The following is a 17,451-nucleotide window of genomic DNA, read 5'->3' on the forward strand; positions in this document are numbered from 1 at the left end:
TTCCAAAACCAGCTAGCTTAGTTGTCACAGGACCAAAAGCTCGGGTCACCGTTTCATTTGTTCAGCCGTGACCAGCACTCCAGACGGTCCCCACTGACTAGTTTTTGCCCTCAAGTCTTTTTTAGCACCTTCAGCAGGGAGAAGTGAAACTTGAGACTTTCCTGCCCCTGCTATCTACCCGCCTTACTCAGCTTTTCTTAGGAAGACTGCTCAGTGCCCCTACAGGCAGGCAGACTCCAGAGTGGAACCTAATACAATTAGGGAAAATAAAGATTGCCCTGCGACTGTTAGAAGCTCACGGCTCTTGTAGAAGACCTGTATTCAGATCCTAGGTCTCACTGCGGGTAGCTCAGTACAAGAGCTTGGGAGAGGGGTGCCACCTTCTGGGGCACCTGCACACACATATGCATACCTCCACACAGTTACAGGCACATAATTTAAAAATGCAGTAGACGTTAAACGAAAATGAAGATGGGGCATTTCCCATCTTTGAGGGCTATAGACACATCATCTATCCCTTCCCCTCCCTATAATTAAAACAAAACACAAATGACCCCAGTTTCTCTTCCTCCAACTCTCCATACAGCTGAAGAGTGAAAGAAATAAACCAAGAAGCAAAAAGATCATACAGGGTCCTCCCTTCCTACAAATCTACTGACTCATTCAAAGGTAAGTGGCCATCGGACTCCCCCTCGATAATATGGTAGCCGCAGGCCACCATAAACACTAGTGTTCGTGCCAGCAAGACGGTTCCGTGGGTCAAAGCACTTGCCATCCAAGCTTGAAGATCTGTCCCCAGAACACATCATAGTAAGAGAGATGATTGATGAAATGAGCCCTCCTTCCCTCACATCTATGCCATGACAGGCTCACTGGTATTCATTATACACACAATACAGTAAACAACAACAACAAAATGATGATGGTGATGATGGTGATGATGATGATGATGGTGATGATGATGATGATGATGATGGTGATGATGACGATGACAATGATGATGATGATGACGACGACGACGATAATCACAACGATGGTGATGACAATGACAGTGATGACGCAGGCTTTGTAGTGTAGTGCTCAGGGATCTGCGGTTCCCATTCTCATTCCCTTTGGCCTACTCCAGATACTTCTGGAATTTTCTGATTCTGGTCAATATTTAGACTCTCAGATGAGCTTTTCTATCGCAAGCGCTCTCCATACAGAACTCTTCCTCAGCCTCTGGGAACTAAGACTGTCCTGTCTGCATTGAGAACTCTGTGGGCCACATCTACATGACAGGGAGAAAGCAGGGAAGTCAGCTTTCATGTTTCCTGTTGGCTCAACTGCCAACACAAACCTACCCATGTGCCAAGAAGTGACTGCTTCTTGCTTTTACAAATCATCCAGCCTCAAAATTACCCAGCCCATGGCTAATTCGGCACCATGCAAAGCCCAAGTGTTAACTCGTGTGTCTCAGTGTTTTCAATTAAATATTTTACCCGATATCCTGGCACTTGATTTAAATGGCTCTCCGAAAGGGGCGTGGGACTCTGTTGCCGTCTACATCTGAGTGTGCCTACTGGACATGTGCATGGTTAGCTCAGGGACTAAATTAAATGCTCGGGCATCTTAAACTCTATACGTGTTCCCTAGACAGAACCCTAGTCTCTGTGTCAGCCTAGCCTAGCTCAAATCCTATCTGTTACTTATTAACTATTAATCGATTAATGCTAATCTATTAACCTAAACTCTGAGCTGCACGTCTCGTCCCTAAAATAATGCGTGTTTCATTACTCTGTGTGTCGGGCACCTCGTGACAAAGCACCCGGAGAGCACTTAGGAGTGGAGGGACTGGTGCTGGCCAGTACTCACAGAAGGCTCCCTCTACCATGGCTGGCTTTGTCTTCCCAGGCCAGGCAAGATGGCGCATCATGGCGTCTGCTCCCGGAGACCTACTCCCCTTTAAGTTCATCCCTCGTTTCCTCTCCCTGGCTTTCACTTTCTATTATATTATGAATTCACGAATAAAGTAAACACTGGTTAGCTTAGAGGCCTTGTGACCTAATTGTCTGGAGGTGTCGGGGACACACAAAACTTGCCCCCACACGATCAACTTGATGGCGGAGATGAACCACTCTCTTAGGGGTGCGTAGGACGAAGTTACAATTTACAGCAGGGCACAGCCGCCATTTTACCAGCCCCTCTGTCCCTTCACTGTTGCTTTGCTGGACATGCAGGTTGGTGTGTACATGTTCATACATGTGTGTAGAGGCGAGGACAGCCTCCGGTGTCATTCCTCGGGCCCCATTCACTGTGGTTTGTGGGGACAGTGGCTTGTCACTGATTAGAGGTCACCGTGCAGGCTGGGAGAGCAGGCCAGTGACCCGCAGGGATCTGTCTGTCCCTTCTTCCTCAGCATTTGTATGACAAGGAGCCAGCACACCCAGCCCGGCTTTTTTTGTTTAACATAATGTCCTCCACTTGTCCTCCACTTTCATTCAGGTTGGCAAACGTGATGGGGTTTTACTCTTTTAGTGGCTGCATAGTACTCCGTTGTATAAATGTAGCCCCTTTCCTGTATCCAGCCCTGTATGAACATCTGGGATGTTCCCATTTCTTGACTGCTGTGCTATTCGTTTCAGTAAAAATAAAAAATATCGGAGGAACTGGTTCCCAAGCATACCCTGGCTGTCGCCCCCTCGCTAGTTCTGACTCCAGCAGGCCATTGGCACTAATTTATCTCAGCAACTCCATGTTTCCTCCAAGTACTTTCTGACTCACTGCCACACATTTCAGATAGAGATTGCCTGTCTCGAGCTCTCTTACTGTGAACTCTGCTTACGTTCCCAGAATCTACCCCCTAATAGTTATGGTATAAACTCCCAACACCTCTTTAAAACCAAGACTCAACACACTGTGACCCAACAACCGGATTTGTACGTTAAATTCTCAATCCACAATGCATCCACACAATAAACTTACAACCAATTGATAAGGATGTAAACCGCCCACCTAGATAAGATAAATTTGCCTCACACTTCACCCTTTCTGTCTAATTAATAAAAACTTTTCTCTCAAATAAAAGCTGAAATAACTATCATTTTGTATTTTATAAAGTATAAAATATACCTAACACCCAGCCCAACACTTTATCAGTTAAACGGAACATTAAGTTATCCATTCCAGCTTAAGAAAGGCTTAAAATCTGTGTTATGTCCTGGCTAGTTTGTATACTATCTGATAACTATCTAATTAAATATATATTCTCAAAGTTAGACAGCATGGGTAGGCTATGAGACTATAATGAGTCTTCAACACTGTCTGAAATCTGAGAATGACCCATATATCTGTAAACATAGGAAGCCTAAAATGACTTCTAGAACTGAGACAGTTTATAGAGACAATTTTCTACTTGCACAGTCCCCTGTCAGCAACACACGAGAGCAAGTCTTCAGCCTTCTGGCCTAGGATCATCTGACAGGCTTTGGAAACACAGAATTTGGAAGGGCTGATCACTCTGGCTTGGCAAAGTGTAGGTTGATGTCGATACGCAGGTGAGGGCTGGCACCAGTTAGGTCAAGACCATGATTGGACAGTAATAAAAATAAAGTGGGGACAAAGGTTTTGTAAGGTGGGAGAGGAGAAGGGGGAGAATCAAGATGGAGATGGAGAAAGATGACCCAGATCCAGGTGGACCTGAACTGCTAAGGTAGTGTTGCCGAGGGGAACACTGGGGTTACAAATGCATGTCATCATGCCCACCCTCTCGGGCATTGTGAGGATCTGAACTCGGCTCAGCCTGCTTGTACAGCGGGCATTTTACCCTCTGGGGAATCACCCCAGCCCTTAGGTGAGGAACCGTTAGGAAAATAATCAGAGAAAAAAGAGCAGCACTGAGCCGGGACAAGAGACGAGGAAGAGAGAAACAGGGAGATTTTAGGCCAAAGAATGACTAAGTCCACAGAACTAATGCCGCACAAGGACTATAATAAATAGAATAGTATTATATTAGAGATTATTGTAAAAAAAAAGTTGATTTTAGCAGCTCATGTCATCAAAGCAGCTACACTGCTTTGTATGTTACTTTTATATATGACCAATTCACCTTCCATATGTGTTCCATAACATATGTTATAAGCCTCAAATATCGATAATAAACTGTACTTAAAGATAATAAGAATTGTAATTAAAACCAGAACCACAGTGTACATGCGCTAATTGGTTTTTTTTTTTTTCCGGAGCTGGGGACCGAACCCAGGGCCTTGCGCTTCCTAGGCAAGCGCTCTACCACTGAGCTAAATCCCCAACCCCAAAGAAATGATGGGCTTTTTTTTTTTTTTTTTGGTTCTTTTTTTTCGGAGCTGGGGACCGAACCCAGGGCCTTGCGCTTCCTAGGTAAGCGCTCTACCACTGAGCTAAATCCCCAGCCCCGCGCTAATTGTTAATAGCTTGCTTCATGGCCATGCTTCTGACCTGGAAGGGGTTGGGGGAGGGAGCAGGGAGGGATTCATATAAACTAGCTTGGTTATTGTGACTCAGATGAATCAGTGGAGATGCCCGTCAGGGGAGAAACCCAACACAACAAGTGGCTGGGTGATGACACAGCCTTGGTTAGCTAAACTGCTCTGTCCCAGTCTTAGAAGAAATTCAGGAAAAGTTCCCCTTTTCATGGGAAAGAAGGACAGACATTTGACATCACTTTATGAGGTAGCTGAAGTCTACAGTATATTTTAGCAGCGTGATAGGGTAAATTTTGTAATCAATCACAATCAAATGAAAGGTGAAGGTCTGGAGAGATGGCTCAGTGGTCAAGAGTGAGAATACTGCCCTTGCAGAGGGTCAGAGTTTAATTCCCAGCACCCCAGTCAGGTAGCTCGCCGCCTCTTATAACTCCAGCTCCAGGAGGAGCAGACACCTCTAGCCTCTGCACATACCATAATACCATATGCACATACACCACACCACACACACACACGCACACACACACACACCACACATGCACATACACATACATATAACACACATATACCACACACATGCACCACACACACACACATGCACAATTAAATCTGGTAAAATGCAGGTTGATTATGGTATTGGACACAGGATCCTCGTCCTCAGAGGAGAAAGTCCACACTGATTGGAAAACAGTAATGGTGCCAAGGGTTTGGATCTGTGTGGCTGAAATGCGGTCCAATTAGCTATGCATGTGGTGTGATGTTGGCCTTGCTCATCATCTGGATGGGATCTAGTATGACACTCACTTTCAGGCATGTCTGTGAACACATTTCCAGAGAGGTTTAACTAAGAGAAGACCACCTCCATGGTGTCCTGGACTGAACCAAACAGAGCACTAGCATCTGTCTCTCTGCTTCTTGGCTGTGGAAGCAGGGTCTCGTGACTCACCAGTTCAGTCATGCCCTCCCCAGCCAGATAGACTGTGCACTGCAACTGTGAACCAAAGAAACTCTTTCCTTGTGACTGTTGTTTGTCTGGTATTCTGTTATATCAAGGAAAGTAACAGACAGAATGGTCCCCCAACACCGTGACCCCTTCAACACTGTGACCCCCAACACCATGACTGCCAACTCCATAGCCCCCTCAATACGGTGACCCTCTAACACTGTAACCCCCAACATTGTGACATCCCCAATACCATGACCCCCCAAACCATGACCCTAACACCATGACCCCCAACACCATGACCCCAACACCATGACCTCAACACCATGACCCTCTAACACTGACCCCCAACACTGTAACCCCCCAATACCATGACCCATGCTGAAGGATGTGTAGAAGGCGCTAGCCCCAGTTGTCTGCACACACCTGTGAGCTTCCTTACATTGCTCTTGTCAGGTAACTGTCTTGTCTCAATAACCATTGATGATTTACTCCTGATCTGTAAAAAAAGGATAACTGTGGAAAACTTCCCAGCTTGTTCTAACTCAGTCGGGTTGTGTAGCTGCCCCCAAACACGTCTTGAGTTTTATCCAAACCGTAAATACACAGGAACAGCATTTGCTAAGCCTTGTGATCAGCACCGGCCTCCCTGTGCTCACAGAGGTGAATCTTGGCAGTGACCATTGGTGGGTGGGGATGATTCCTTAGGCCTTGCACTTGAGATAGGAAGAACTTATTCAGCCAGAAGAGAAAGTTAGAGGAACTGTGTGACTTGGCAGGTGCTGTCTGTCCCTAAACAGAGAGAAGATAAGCTACAGTCTGTAGGTGGACATTGGCACACAGGCTACAGAATCCGAGAGGGCAATGCCGTGTATAAGGCAGGGCTGGGCCACTCAGGTCCATGTGTGGGAAGTCTGGCCAGTTTAAACCAAAGCAGGATACCATTGTTGAGTGTGTTCTTCATATTGGTTCTATCAGCCCCACAAAGACGGGGATTAAAAATGGCATTTCCATTCTCCATGGCATGATTTGGCTATGACAGACTAGAGATCTTTCCTTCCAGAGGGCTGCCTTTGGTTCACACCTGAGTAGACTTGATCCCTGAGGACAGCAGCATGCACAGTGTGTCTCTTTCCCGTGGCAGCGCTGCCTCGGATCCTGCCAGCAGAACTGCAGGAAGAGCTAGGCGTCAACTTGACAAGATCCACAGTCACCTAAGAGACAAAGGTCAGACTCAGTCCACGGGAGGGATTTCTAGATTGGAATGATGTGGGGAGTGGAGAGCCCCATTCCACAGGCGGCTGGACTGGATAAAAAGGGGGAGAACACGCCAGGTGCCAGCATTCATCTCTGACTGTCTCTTGACATGCAATGTCACCAGCTGCCTCATGCTCCTGCCTCCACGCCTTCCCACCATGAGAAACAATCTCCTCAAACCGTGACCCAAGCACTCTCCCTCCTTCCTTAAGCTGCGTCTTCTCAGGGGTCTCATTACAGCAGCAAGAAAGTGTGAGGTCTTCAATCCGGTTTTCATATTCTCAAGTATTTCATGTTGTACAGAATAAAAATTTCTCAAGCCAAGCATGTTATTTGGAACCATCAGACTTTGGGAATGTACATGTTCATGTGCAGGTGTGCACACATGTGTAAGGAGACATGTATGAAGTATGGAAGCCAGGAGTATCTTTCTCAATCTCTTCCCACCTCTGTTTTTTTTTTAACTTTATTGACTCTTTATGAATTTCGTACATGCACCCAATCCCACTCATCTCCCCCTCCTTTTCTATCTACCCTGCAACCTCCCTCTCAAAATAAAACAATTTAAAAAATTAAAGGGGTTGGGGATTTAGCTCAGTAGGCCCTGGGTTTGGTCCCCAGCTCCGAAAAAAAAGAAAAAAATTAAAAAAATATATTGTCACGGGAGCAGCAGTGTGTCACAGTGTGTCACACAGCACACCCTTTTGATCAAACATGTTCACTTGCAAATGCCCACTGCAATGAGTCACTGGTCTGATTCAAGGCGTCTGGCTTCTGCTACACTATCAATACTGGATCCTCACGGGAACTCCTCTCAGATTTCCTGTTGTTGCCCTGAGTCTTGGAGATCCTGTAGCTTTGGATCTGCAGGGCCTGCCCCTCCATGTGGTCCAGCAGTTCACACATGGGGTAGATGCTGGGTGGGCTGACTCGGAGCCCTGGATCTGGACTGGGAGCTCAATTAGGTAGTCTGCCAATTCAACCATGCCCATGGCAGCAGGAGGAGCTCTCCTGTGATGCCCAGGCGAGGTGCAGGGCCAGCTCTCCTGAGTGCCTCAGCCAGTGAGAGGGCTGGAGCTGGCTCCGCACAGCCCTTGGACATCAACATGGTCCCAGGTGGTAGCCCAGACAAGGGACCTTTATTTTGTGAGTGAAGGCTTCTCACTGAACTGAAGCTCAGCGGTTTGCCTAGATGGCTGGCCAGAGCGCTCCAAGGCTCTTCCTGGATTTGCCTCCACAGAGGTGGGATTATAGACACATGTCACTGTGCCTACTTTTTATGTGGGCGCTGAGACGTAAACTCAGGTCTTACGGCTTAGACTCTAAGTGCTGTGTACTAATACAGCCTGTATTTTAGTGTTTTATGCCCAAATGAGACAGTATAAATGTTCGATTTCTTTTAATTTAATCTTTTTTTAAATGTATGTCTATGGGTGTTTAGGCTGAATGTATATCTGTGCACCATGTTAGTGCCTGGTGCCTACAGAAGCCAGGAGAGAGCACCAGATAATCTGAAACTAGAATAAAGAACGCTGAGAATCACCACGTGTCTCAGTTAGGGTTTTCCTGCTGGGGTTGGCTTACAGGTTCAGAGGTTCAGTCCATTATCATCAAGGCGGGAGCAGGGCAGCATCCAGGCAGACATGGTGCAGGAGGAGCTGAGAGTTCTACAGCTTCATCTGAAGGCTGCTAGCAGGATACTGGCTTCCAGGCAGCTAGGATGAGGGTCTTAAAGCCCACACCCACAGTGACACACCTACTCCAACAAGGCCACACCCACTCCAACAGGGCCACACCCACTCCAACAGGGCCACACCCACTCCAGCAGGGCCACACCCACTCCAACAGGGCCACAGCCACTCCAACAGGGCCACACCCACTCCAACAGGGCCACACCCACTCCAACAGGGCCACACCCACTCCAACAGGGCCACACCCACTCCAACAGGGCCACACCCACTCCAACAGGGCCACACCCACTCCATCAGGGCCACACCCACTCCAACAGGGCCACTTTCTGGACCGAGCATATACAAACCATATGTGTGCTGGAATTCAAACACAGGTCCTCTGAAGAACGGCCGGCATCTCTCCAGACCCCTAACTAAAATCTCTTTGAGACAAGTCTCACTACAGAGCTAGAGCTGTCCGTGAGCTGGTGATGGAAGTGCTGGGGTTACAAGTGTGAGCCACCGCACCTTGCTCGGGCTCCAGACTTCACAGACTTCAGGTGGCTTCCTTCCATCAGAGTCTTTGAATACTTTTCTTATTGTTCCGATACAGATTGGCTTCTTTCTTCCATCCCTCTTTATTAGCCCCTAGCGCCATCCATAACTGTTATACCCTGTTTGATCTTGAGAACACAAGACTGAAGTGTGTGTGGTGCCGGTAGCTTAAGGTGTGGGGGAGGGGCTCCCGGGTCCTCCTCCTTCACTCCTGTCACAATGGCAGCATTTATTTCTGTACGTCAGAATCTTCCTATATGCTGTTAGATGGATGATATAGATAAATGAGATGCTAGATAATAATAGATGATAGGTAAATAGATGATAGACGGATAATGACATGATAGATGATAGATAGACAGACAGACACACAGACAGACACACAGACACACAGACAGACAGACACATATTCCAAATGGCCCTACATGTTGTTAGAATTTCTATAACTTTAAATGATTAACTTTTAGGTGAATTTAAGAATTAAGAAAAATGCTCTCATCCTCTTACCCTCTCACTCTCTCTCCCTGGCCCTTCTCCCCCTGATCCTTCTCCCCCTGACTCTCTCTCTCTCTCTCTCTCTCTCTCTCTGCCTTTGTCTCCCTCTACTACTTCAACTTCCCTCCCCATTCCCTAAATAAACTCTATTCCACACTATAAGAAAAATAAACTTATTTATCGTGCCATCAGTTTCTACTTGGCACTATTTCCTTCTCCTGGGAGAACTACTCTTTTTTTAGAGTCATACTGCTGATAATAAATTACGTCTGGCCTTCCTGAATGTAGACCCTAGCCTTTGTTAATGAAAGCTAACTTTATTGGATAAAAACATCCTAAGTTTATACTGGGTTAGAGTGGCTCACACCTTTCATCTCAGCACTCAGGAGACAGAGGGAAGGCATATCTCTGAGTTTGAGGCTAGCCTGGTCTACAAAGCAAATTCCAGGACAGCCAGGGCTGCACAGAGAAACCCTGTCTTTTTTTTTTCTTCTTTTCTTTTCTTTTTTTTCAGAGCTGGGGACTGAACCCAGGGCCTTGTGCTTGCTAAGCAAGCGCTCTACCACTGAGCTAAATCCCCAACCCCAAGAAACCCTGTCTTAAAAAACAAAAAAAAACAAAAAAACAAAAAAAAGAAAAGAAAAAATCAATCTAGTTTTGAACTTGGTGTGGTAGCATATGTCTCTAATCCCAGAACCTGGGGGGCAGAGGCAGATAGATTTCTGAATCTCTGAGTTAGAGGCCAGCGTGGTCTACAGAGGGAGTTCCTGGACAGCTAGGGCTACACAGAGAAACCCTGTCTTGAAAGACAAAAACAAAGGAATCAAGGTTGATGATTTAAAAGACTATCAGAGGCTGGAGGATAGCTGAATGGCTCAGAGCACTGGCTGCTCTTCCAGAACCCCTGGTCCAATGCCCAGCACCCACATGCCCACAACTGTTTGTGGCTTTTGTTTTACAGGATCCAGCACCCTCTTCTAGACTCCTCAGGTACCTGCGCACACATATACATACCCAAACATGACAAATATGCATACATATGACTAAGGCCTGAAGGAGGTGAAGGGGGTTGTATCCCCATAGGAAGAACAATTTCAACTAACTGGAATCCCCCCCCCCCCCCGAGCTCCTAGGGACTAAACCACCAACCAAAGAGTACACATGGATGGGTCCAGGGTTCCAGATACTTATGTAGCAGAGGATGGCCTTATCTGGCATCAATGGAGACCCTTGGTCCTGTGGCAACTCAATGCCCCAGCGTAAGGGTTGCTAGGGCAGTGAGGCAGGAGTGGGTGGGTGGGGGAGCACCCTCATAGAAACAGGGGGATGGAAGATGGGTTTGTGGAGGAGGGGAAACCAGGAAGAGGGATAACATTTGAAATGTAAATTAATGAAATAACCAATAAAAAAGAAAAGTAATATTAAAAAAGAAATAGAGAAGACATTCTATAAAATATTTCAATGTTAACATAAAAAATTATCTCCTATTCCCTTAAAGAAATAAAGATACAAATATGCAAATGAACGAATGCAGGCATGAATGAACAAACCAATGAATGAGGAAAAAATAATACATGGAGATCTCACGCCCTCTTCTGTCCTCCTTGGGCGCTGTAGGCATAGAGGGCACAGATACAGATGCAGGCCAAGCACTCGTATACACCTCAAAATAGACGAACAGATAAATAAACTTTTGTTAAGATGCGTGATTGGGAAAGACAGGAAGGAAAGAGGTCAGTGGCACCAGAATAAGAGGGATGAGTATAAAAAGAACACATTGCAGGCCCATGGAAATCTACATCAGGCCCTGCTGCTATGCACAATTAGCACAAGCTAATAAGAGTGTACACGAGTCAGCCGCATAGCTGTCCAGGGAGCTAGTGCTCTCTGTAAGTTGGACCTGGGGAATGGCGAGAACTACAGGACACACGAGGGATGATGGAGTTGGAGGAGAGATTAGGGTTTGAGTCAGCAGCCCCAGGGGTGAGAAACAAAGCTCACAGCATGGTAGGAGCTGATAGACAGGAAGAAGCACAGGGCTCTGGGTCAGTGTGGCAGCCTGATGGAGGGAAGACCTAAGAACACACATAGGCACCCGGTGTCCCTTCTTGATTCTAATGCAAGTTGTTGCAGAGGGCTCTAAGAAAGCCCCCACCTATTTCAGAAAAGAGGCCGCACACCATCCCACAGTTAGGGAGTCAGCCCAGAACAACTGGTAGCCACAACAGACAGAGAGCCTGGTGAGTTAACAGCTCTTGCAAGGCAGGAGTTAGTAGCACGGAAAGCCAGTGAGAATTCAGGAGCAGACAGCCACATTCAACAAACTAGACAAAGCAGAGGTCAGGGATGAACAATCACCCTGTTTGCTTTGCTTTCTTATTGCTCTGATAAACACCAAGACCTAAATTTAGCAACATTTCCTTGAAGGGAGTCAGTAAGGACTCAAGTAAGGAACCTCAACGTAGGAGCTGAGGCAGAGGACTGATGGAGGAACACTGCTCACTGGCTTGCTCCCCTGCTTTCTTATGCAACCCAGGATCACCAGCTGGGGCGGGGGTTGGGGGGGGGAGGCACCACCCACAGTGGGCTGGGCCCTCCCCCATCGCTCATCAATCAAGAAAAGGCCCCCATAGACTTGCCCACATTCCAATCTGAGAGAGGCATTTTTCTCAATTGAGGTTACCTTTTCTTGCAGATGGCTGGCCCTGGTTTGAATCAAGCTGACAGGAAACTATCCGAGAAACCCCCATGATTGGATGGGTAACACATAAACAAGGAAACTATCCGAGAAACCCCCATGATTGGGTGGGTAACACATAAACACCGCGTGATCATCTCCCTTGCTGGGCTGGGGAGGCAGGTAGAGCGTAGAGCTCTCTAATGAACCAACGGATGCAATTACCTATTCGTCCATTTTCTGTCGAGTCCTATAATCATCAAAGAGGTTGAAAGGACTTGTTCATATCTTAAGAATCGCCCCCTCCCCAGCCCCCGCTCGTTTTCAGGTGTTTCTGTTATTTTCCCTCAATTTCTCTAGGTAGAGTTTGCTACTCAGACTAGAGAGATTGCTCAGTGTTAAGAGCACTTGCTGTTCTTGCAGAGGACCCTGGTTCAGTTCCCAGCACCCACATGGTGGCTCGCAACCACCCGTAGCTCCAGTTCCAAGGGATCTCATGTTCTCTTCTCCGTGGCCACCAAGGATGTGCGTGGTACACAGGCAGGCATGTAAGCAAAGCACTCACACACATAAAATAGTCTAAAAATTAATCAATAATGTGCCCGTGAGGGTCTGCATCTTTGATTTTTCTCTGGTGTGAGAAAGGTAACTGAAAAGCCACTGTCTCTGGTGGAGCTTTAAAGGCTGTTTGGTTTCTCATGCCCATGAGGTAAGCACAATGGGCTGAGAAAGGTATTCTGGAAAAGCTACGCATGGAGAACTCCAAATCATTGGGAACAAAGGTAGGATGTACACACTTCTGCAATGGGAGCAGGAGCAGGTCAAGAACAGCCTCACATGGATGCTTCTCTGCCGCCAATAAACAAGAGACAAAATAAAAATGAAAAATCAAAAAGTAAGAAGAGATTTTGGTGCACATTTTCACAAAATCCAGATGCAAGAGGAGCTATTATCACATGAATAGCTGGAGCTCATTGCAATTTACTTTGAGGTTATTTAAAAACTATGGTAAAGGGGCTGGGGATTTAGCTCAGTGGTAGAGCGCTTACCTAGGAAGCGCAAGGCCCTGGGTTCGGTCCCCAGCTCCGAAAAAAACAAAAAACAAAAAAAAAAAAAAAAAACTATGGTAAAGCATTACTAAATATCTACCAGAATACCCTATTAATTAAATGGCAATTAATAAAGTAATAAAAGACTAACTAATTAACTAAAAGCCATTGACAATAGTAAATCCTCGTGAGCGTGCAAAGCAGAGACAGCTCCCATCACTCACTGCTAGGAAGGCAGCCTGACAGGACGCTGGGAAAGCCTGACATCTTGAGACAGTCAGCAATCCCACTGTCCTTTATTTATCCAAAAGAAACAAAGATGTGAGTCCCACAAAAACCTGTTTGCAGATACTTACAGCAGCCCAATAGTCGCCCAATGTGGAAATCACCTAAATAACCTTTCCCTGGTCAATGTCAAATTCTGGAGCATTTATAAAGGGGCCTTGAGTCAACAGTTTAAAGAAGAGAACAGTCATGGATACGAGAACAAATCTCAAAACACATCGTAGTAAGTGGAAAGAGTCATGCACCCAGCAGACTGCTACTGTACAATTCCACTCCATCACTGGCAGACAGGCAGACTCCCACAGGCACCATTTAGCTCAATGGTACCAGGCACTGGGATTCTGCAGGAAATGATGACAGAAAGGTATCATGATAAATCACTCCAGACTGTAAAACTGTTCTGCATTTCAATTGTGCTACTGCTGATTACCTGACTATGAATAGTTCACAGCTCAGAACCACCGCTAAGAAAGTTTTAATTTCACCATGTGCAAAATTAAAACCTAATCTTCTTAGATCCTTTCCCGAGTGCTTTTCAGCATCCCAAGGATTAGTTCCCTCACCAAGTTCTTGTTACTATATAAGGACAGCCCTCAGCAGACTCACCAGAGAGCTTACTTGTGCATGGGATTAACTCTTTCCATACAGGCTCATAGAGAGAAATGATGAAAAGATTTAAAAGGTTGCAGGCGGGAGGATTTTTTCTTTTTTTAGTTGCAGAAATTCTCTCCACGAGGAAGAAATTTAGCAAAACTACCAACATTTGGGTAAAATCACCTGAAGGCAATAGAAGAAGGAGAGAGAAAGAATTAACCAAGGTAACAGAGAAACAGGAGGGGAAAAACGGGGATAGGAAGAGGAAGAATAGGTTATCGAAGAGGAGGAGGAAGAGAAAACGAAGGAAGTGGGGAGGGAGCGGGCAGAAAAGTAGAGGCAGTAGACTTGGAAAGAGAAGATTCCAAAAAAAAAAAAAATCAAATCCTCTGGGGAGAAGTGAGGGCCATGAGAGACTTTTGGACCATTGTTATGCAGAATACCTTTCTGGGGGCTGCCACTATAAACCGAAAACAACCAAATGCAGTGTTATTCCTGAAATATTGATTTATATTTCTCATATAGCGAAACAAATTATGGAGCGTTCTTGCTGCAAAAATATTGCCAATTATTTTCCCTTAGTGCTGGAAGTAAAACACCACTGTCTAGCTCAGAAAATGAAATTGTCTAAATGTTCTTTTTATAGGTGTCCCAGATGGCAAAAAAAAAAGTGTTTCCTCCAGAGATGTGAACTTGAAAACGACATTGAAATCAACTTAGAAGACAGATAAAGATGTGCACGAAGTTACTATCTATAAAGCTAGGAGGCCTTAGAGCACTGTAGCGGTACAATATGGAGCTAACATCTCATGCTACAGGAAATAACATCAGCCCCTTCTCAGCATCTGGCATTCATTAAAATACCTTGGAAATGCAAAGATAGACAGACTACTGAGAGAGGTAAGTAATCAAAATAATTAAAGGTTAACAGAGGCAACCAAATTCCAAGGGTTGTCACGGCATTGCCTTTCAGATGAAGTCAGAATAATCTTCAGCTATATGCTGTGTGTTCCAATTTATACACCTAAACATGGCGGAAGGCTTACACAATCATTGACACCTAAAATACAGTTGCCTCCATATGAGCCTTTAACACAAACATTTAAAGGGCCCAGGGCAGCTCAGTTGGTAGAGAGTGCTTGCCTGGCGTCACACAGCCATCACGTGGTATAAAGCTGGTGTGGTGGCTGGGGCATGTGTTCCTGCACTCAGAAGATGGAGACAAGACCGTCTCATCTCCGACAGCATCCTCGGAATGCAACCTCCGACGGCCAGCCTGGAATGTCAGCAAAACAACAAAAATCTGCCAAAACTGTTGAAGTTCAGTTCTTTGTTCTGAAATAAAGCTCAACGTGTTAGTTACTTTGTTGCTGTGATCAAACAACTTGACTAGAAAAGAGAAAAGAAGAAAGAAAATGAAAGCTGGTTTTGGCTTGGCAGATGGGGAACCCACTGTGTCGGAGTTCGCGTGGCAGCTGGCGTCAGGGCTGGAAGATGGTAGATGACGTCTTCAAGTTCAAACTCGATGCAGAAAGTGAACTTGGAAACAATGGCACTACAAACTCCCAGCGTCCACCTCGAGGTACCTACTTCCTGCAGCGAGGTTCCTCCTCCTAAGGGCTCTATAACATCCCCAAATGGTTCCATGAACTGAATAGGACCAAGCATTCAAACACTAGGACATTTGGGAGACGTTCCTCGTTCAAGCCACCATAGTCGTGTTCTGAGGCTCTGAATCTCATTATGTAGCCCAGGATGGCCTCAAGTTCGTGGCAATACCCGGAGATTGCAGCCATATGTCACCTCAGGCCATTTACATACAGTTCCCCAGAATCACCCGCCAACCAGTCACCGATCCCCCATTCATTTCCCAAAGCCGAACCCAGCACATGCGACACTCAGGCTCTCCTGCCTTCGCTGTCTTCCTGGCCTCTCTCCCAGGCTCCAGCTGCTGGAGGTTCTGCAGGCGGAGGCTAAGGAACGAGGAGCACAGCCGGTGTCTGTCCTTGAGTCTGGTTCTCCAAGCCTCAGCGCGAGCTTTTGCTACTACTCAGCTACTGATGGTTTACAATCGAGGTCATTTCGTTCTTCCAGTTTGGCAATACCTAGTGATACCGTGCTTATGACAGTTGAGGCAAGAGTCGCGTCCGGGTACGGGTTGCATCTCACGGCGTGGGCAGGAATGGTGCTAAGGGTTCTGAGACGCACAGGACAACCTTCCACCCACCACAACGCATTACCCTACCCAAAAAGGCTACACTGCCCTGTGCCCCTTGTTTAAAGGTCTTTGTCCCTGTCTGGATAAGTCACTGCATTGGAGACCTTATCTGTACTTACTGGGGTTTCTGAGCTGGGGATGTTGAGAACAACCAATAGAAGTGCCGGGTTCTAGGAAAGAGATTGGGTTCTCTTCCCTTCTGAAAGGCACTAAGAATGCATTTAGGCTCACCCTTGTGGGTGCATAGACGATTCCTAACACTAAGAAGGAGTTGAGGAGTAGATTAAATTTCATCCAAACTGAGAAGGTGCCAGTGATGGACTCCGCTCTGACAAGCATGCCGACAGAGATGCGGTGAACTGGAATTGAGAGCATCTCTGTCCCTTGTGTCCAAGCGTCTGGAGAGAAACAGCAGCAGACATCCCGGGCCAACAGCAAGGAGGAAGAAGACAAACTGGCATGAGTATGGTGAAGATCTGTTAGTGCCGTGTTGTCTTGGGTACACTCTGTCTTCACAGCACATACGGAAGTGTCCAGAGTGCTGGAGAGGACTCAGTCGCTAAGAGCACGGACTATTCTTGCAAGGGACCCAGGTTCGATTCCCAGCACCCACAGAGCAGCTCAAAACTGTCTGTGACTCCAGTCCCAGGGGATCTGATGCCCTCTTCTCTACTCCTCGGCTACTGCACACCTCTGATGTACAGACAAAATGCCCACATACATAAAATAAATTAGAAAAAAGCAAAGAAAACTGTAAGGGCCGGAGAGGTGGATCAGCAAGTGAAAGTGCTTGCGGCTAAGTCGGACGGATGCCCTGTTCAATCCTGTGTCCCATGTGGTGGAGGACAGGACCAACCCCACAAGCCTTCCAGTCTCCACATGCACATTATGGCCTGCCCTGCACTGGCACCTGTGTGCCCCCTGCCTCCACCCGCACACACACACACACACACACACACACACACACACACACACCAATTGTACTGACTGGTACACTTGACACAAGCTGGAGTTATCACAGAGAAAGGAGCCTGCCTTGAGGAAATGCCTCCATGAAACCCAGCTGTAAGGCATTTTCTCAATTAGTGATCAAGTGGGAGAAGAGCTTACCCCACTGTGGGTGGTGCCATCCCTGGACTTGTGGTCCTGGGTTCTATAAGAAAGCAAGCTGAGCAAGTCAGGGGAAGCAAGCCAGTAAGTGACATCCCTCCATGGCCTCTGTATCAGCTCCTGCTTCCTGACCTGCTTGAGTTCCAGTTCTGACTT

This window comes from Rattus norvegicus, chromosome 4 (genome assembly GCF_021556685.1).
Source record: "Rattus norvegicus strain SHRSP/BbbUtx chromosome 4, alternate assembly SHRSP_T2T, whole genome shotgun sequence".
Taxonomy (NCBI): Eukaryota; Metazoa; Chordata; class Mammalia; order Rodentia; family Muridae; genus Rattus; species Rattus norvegicus.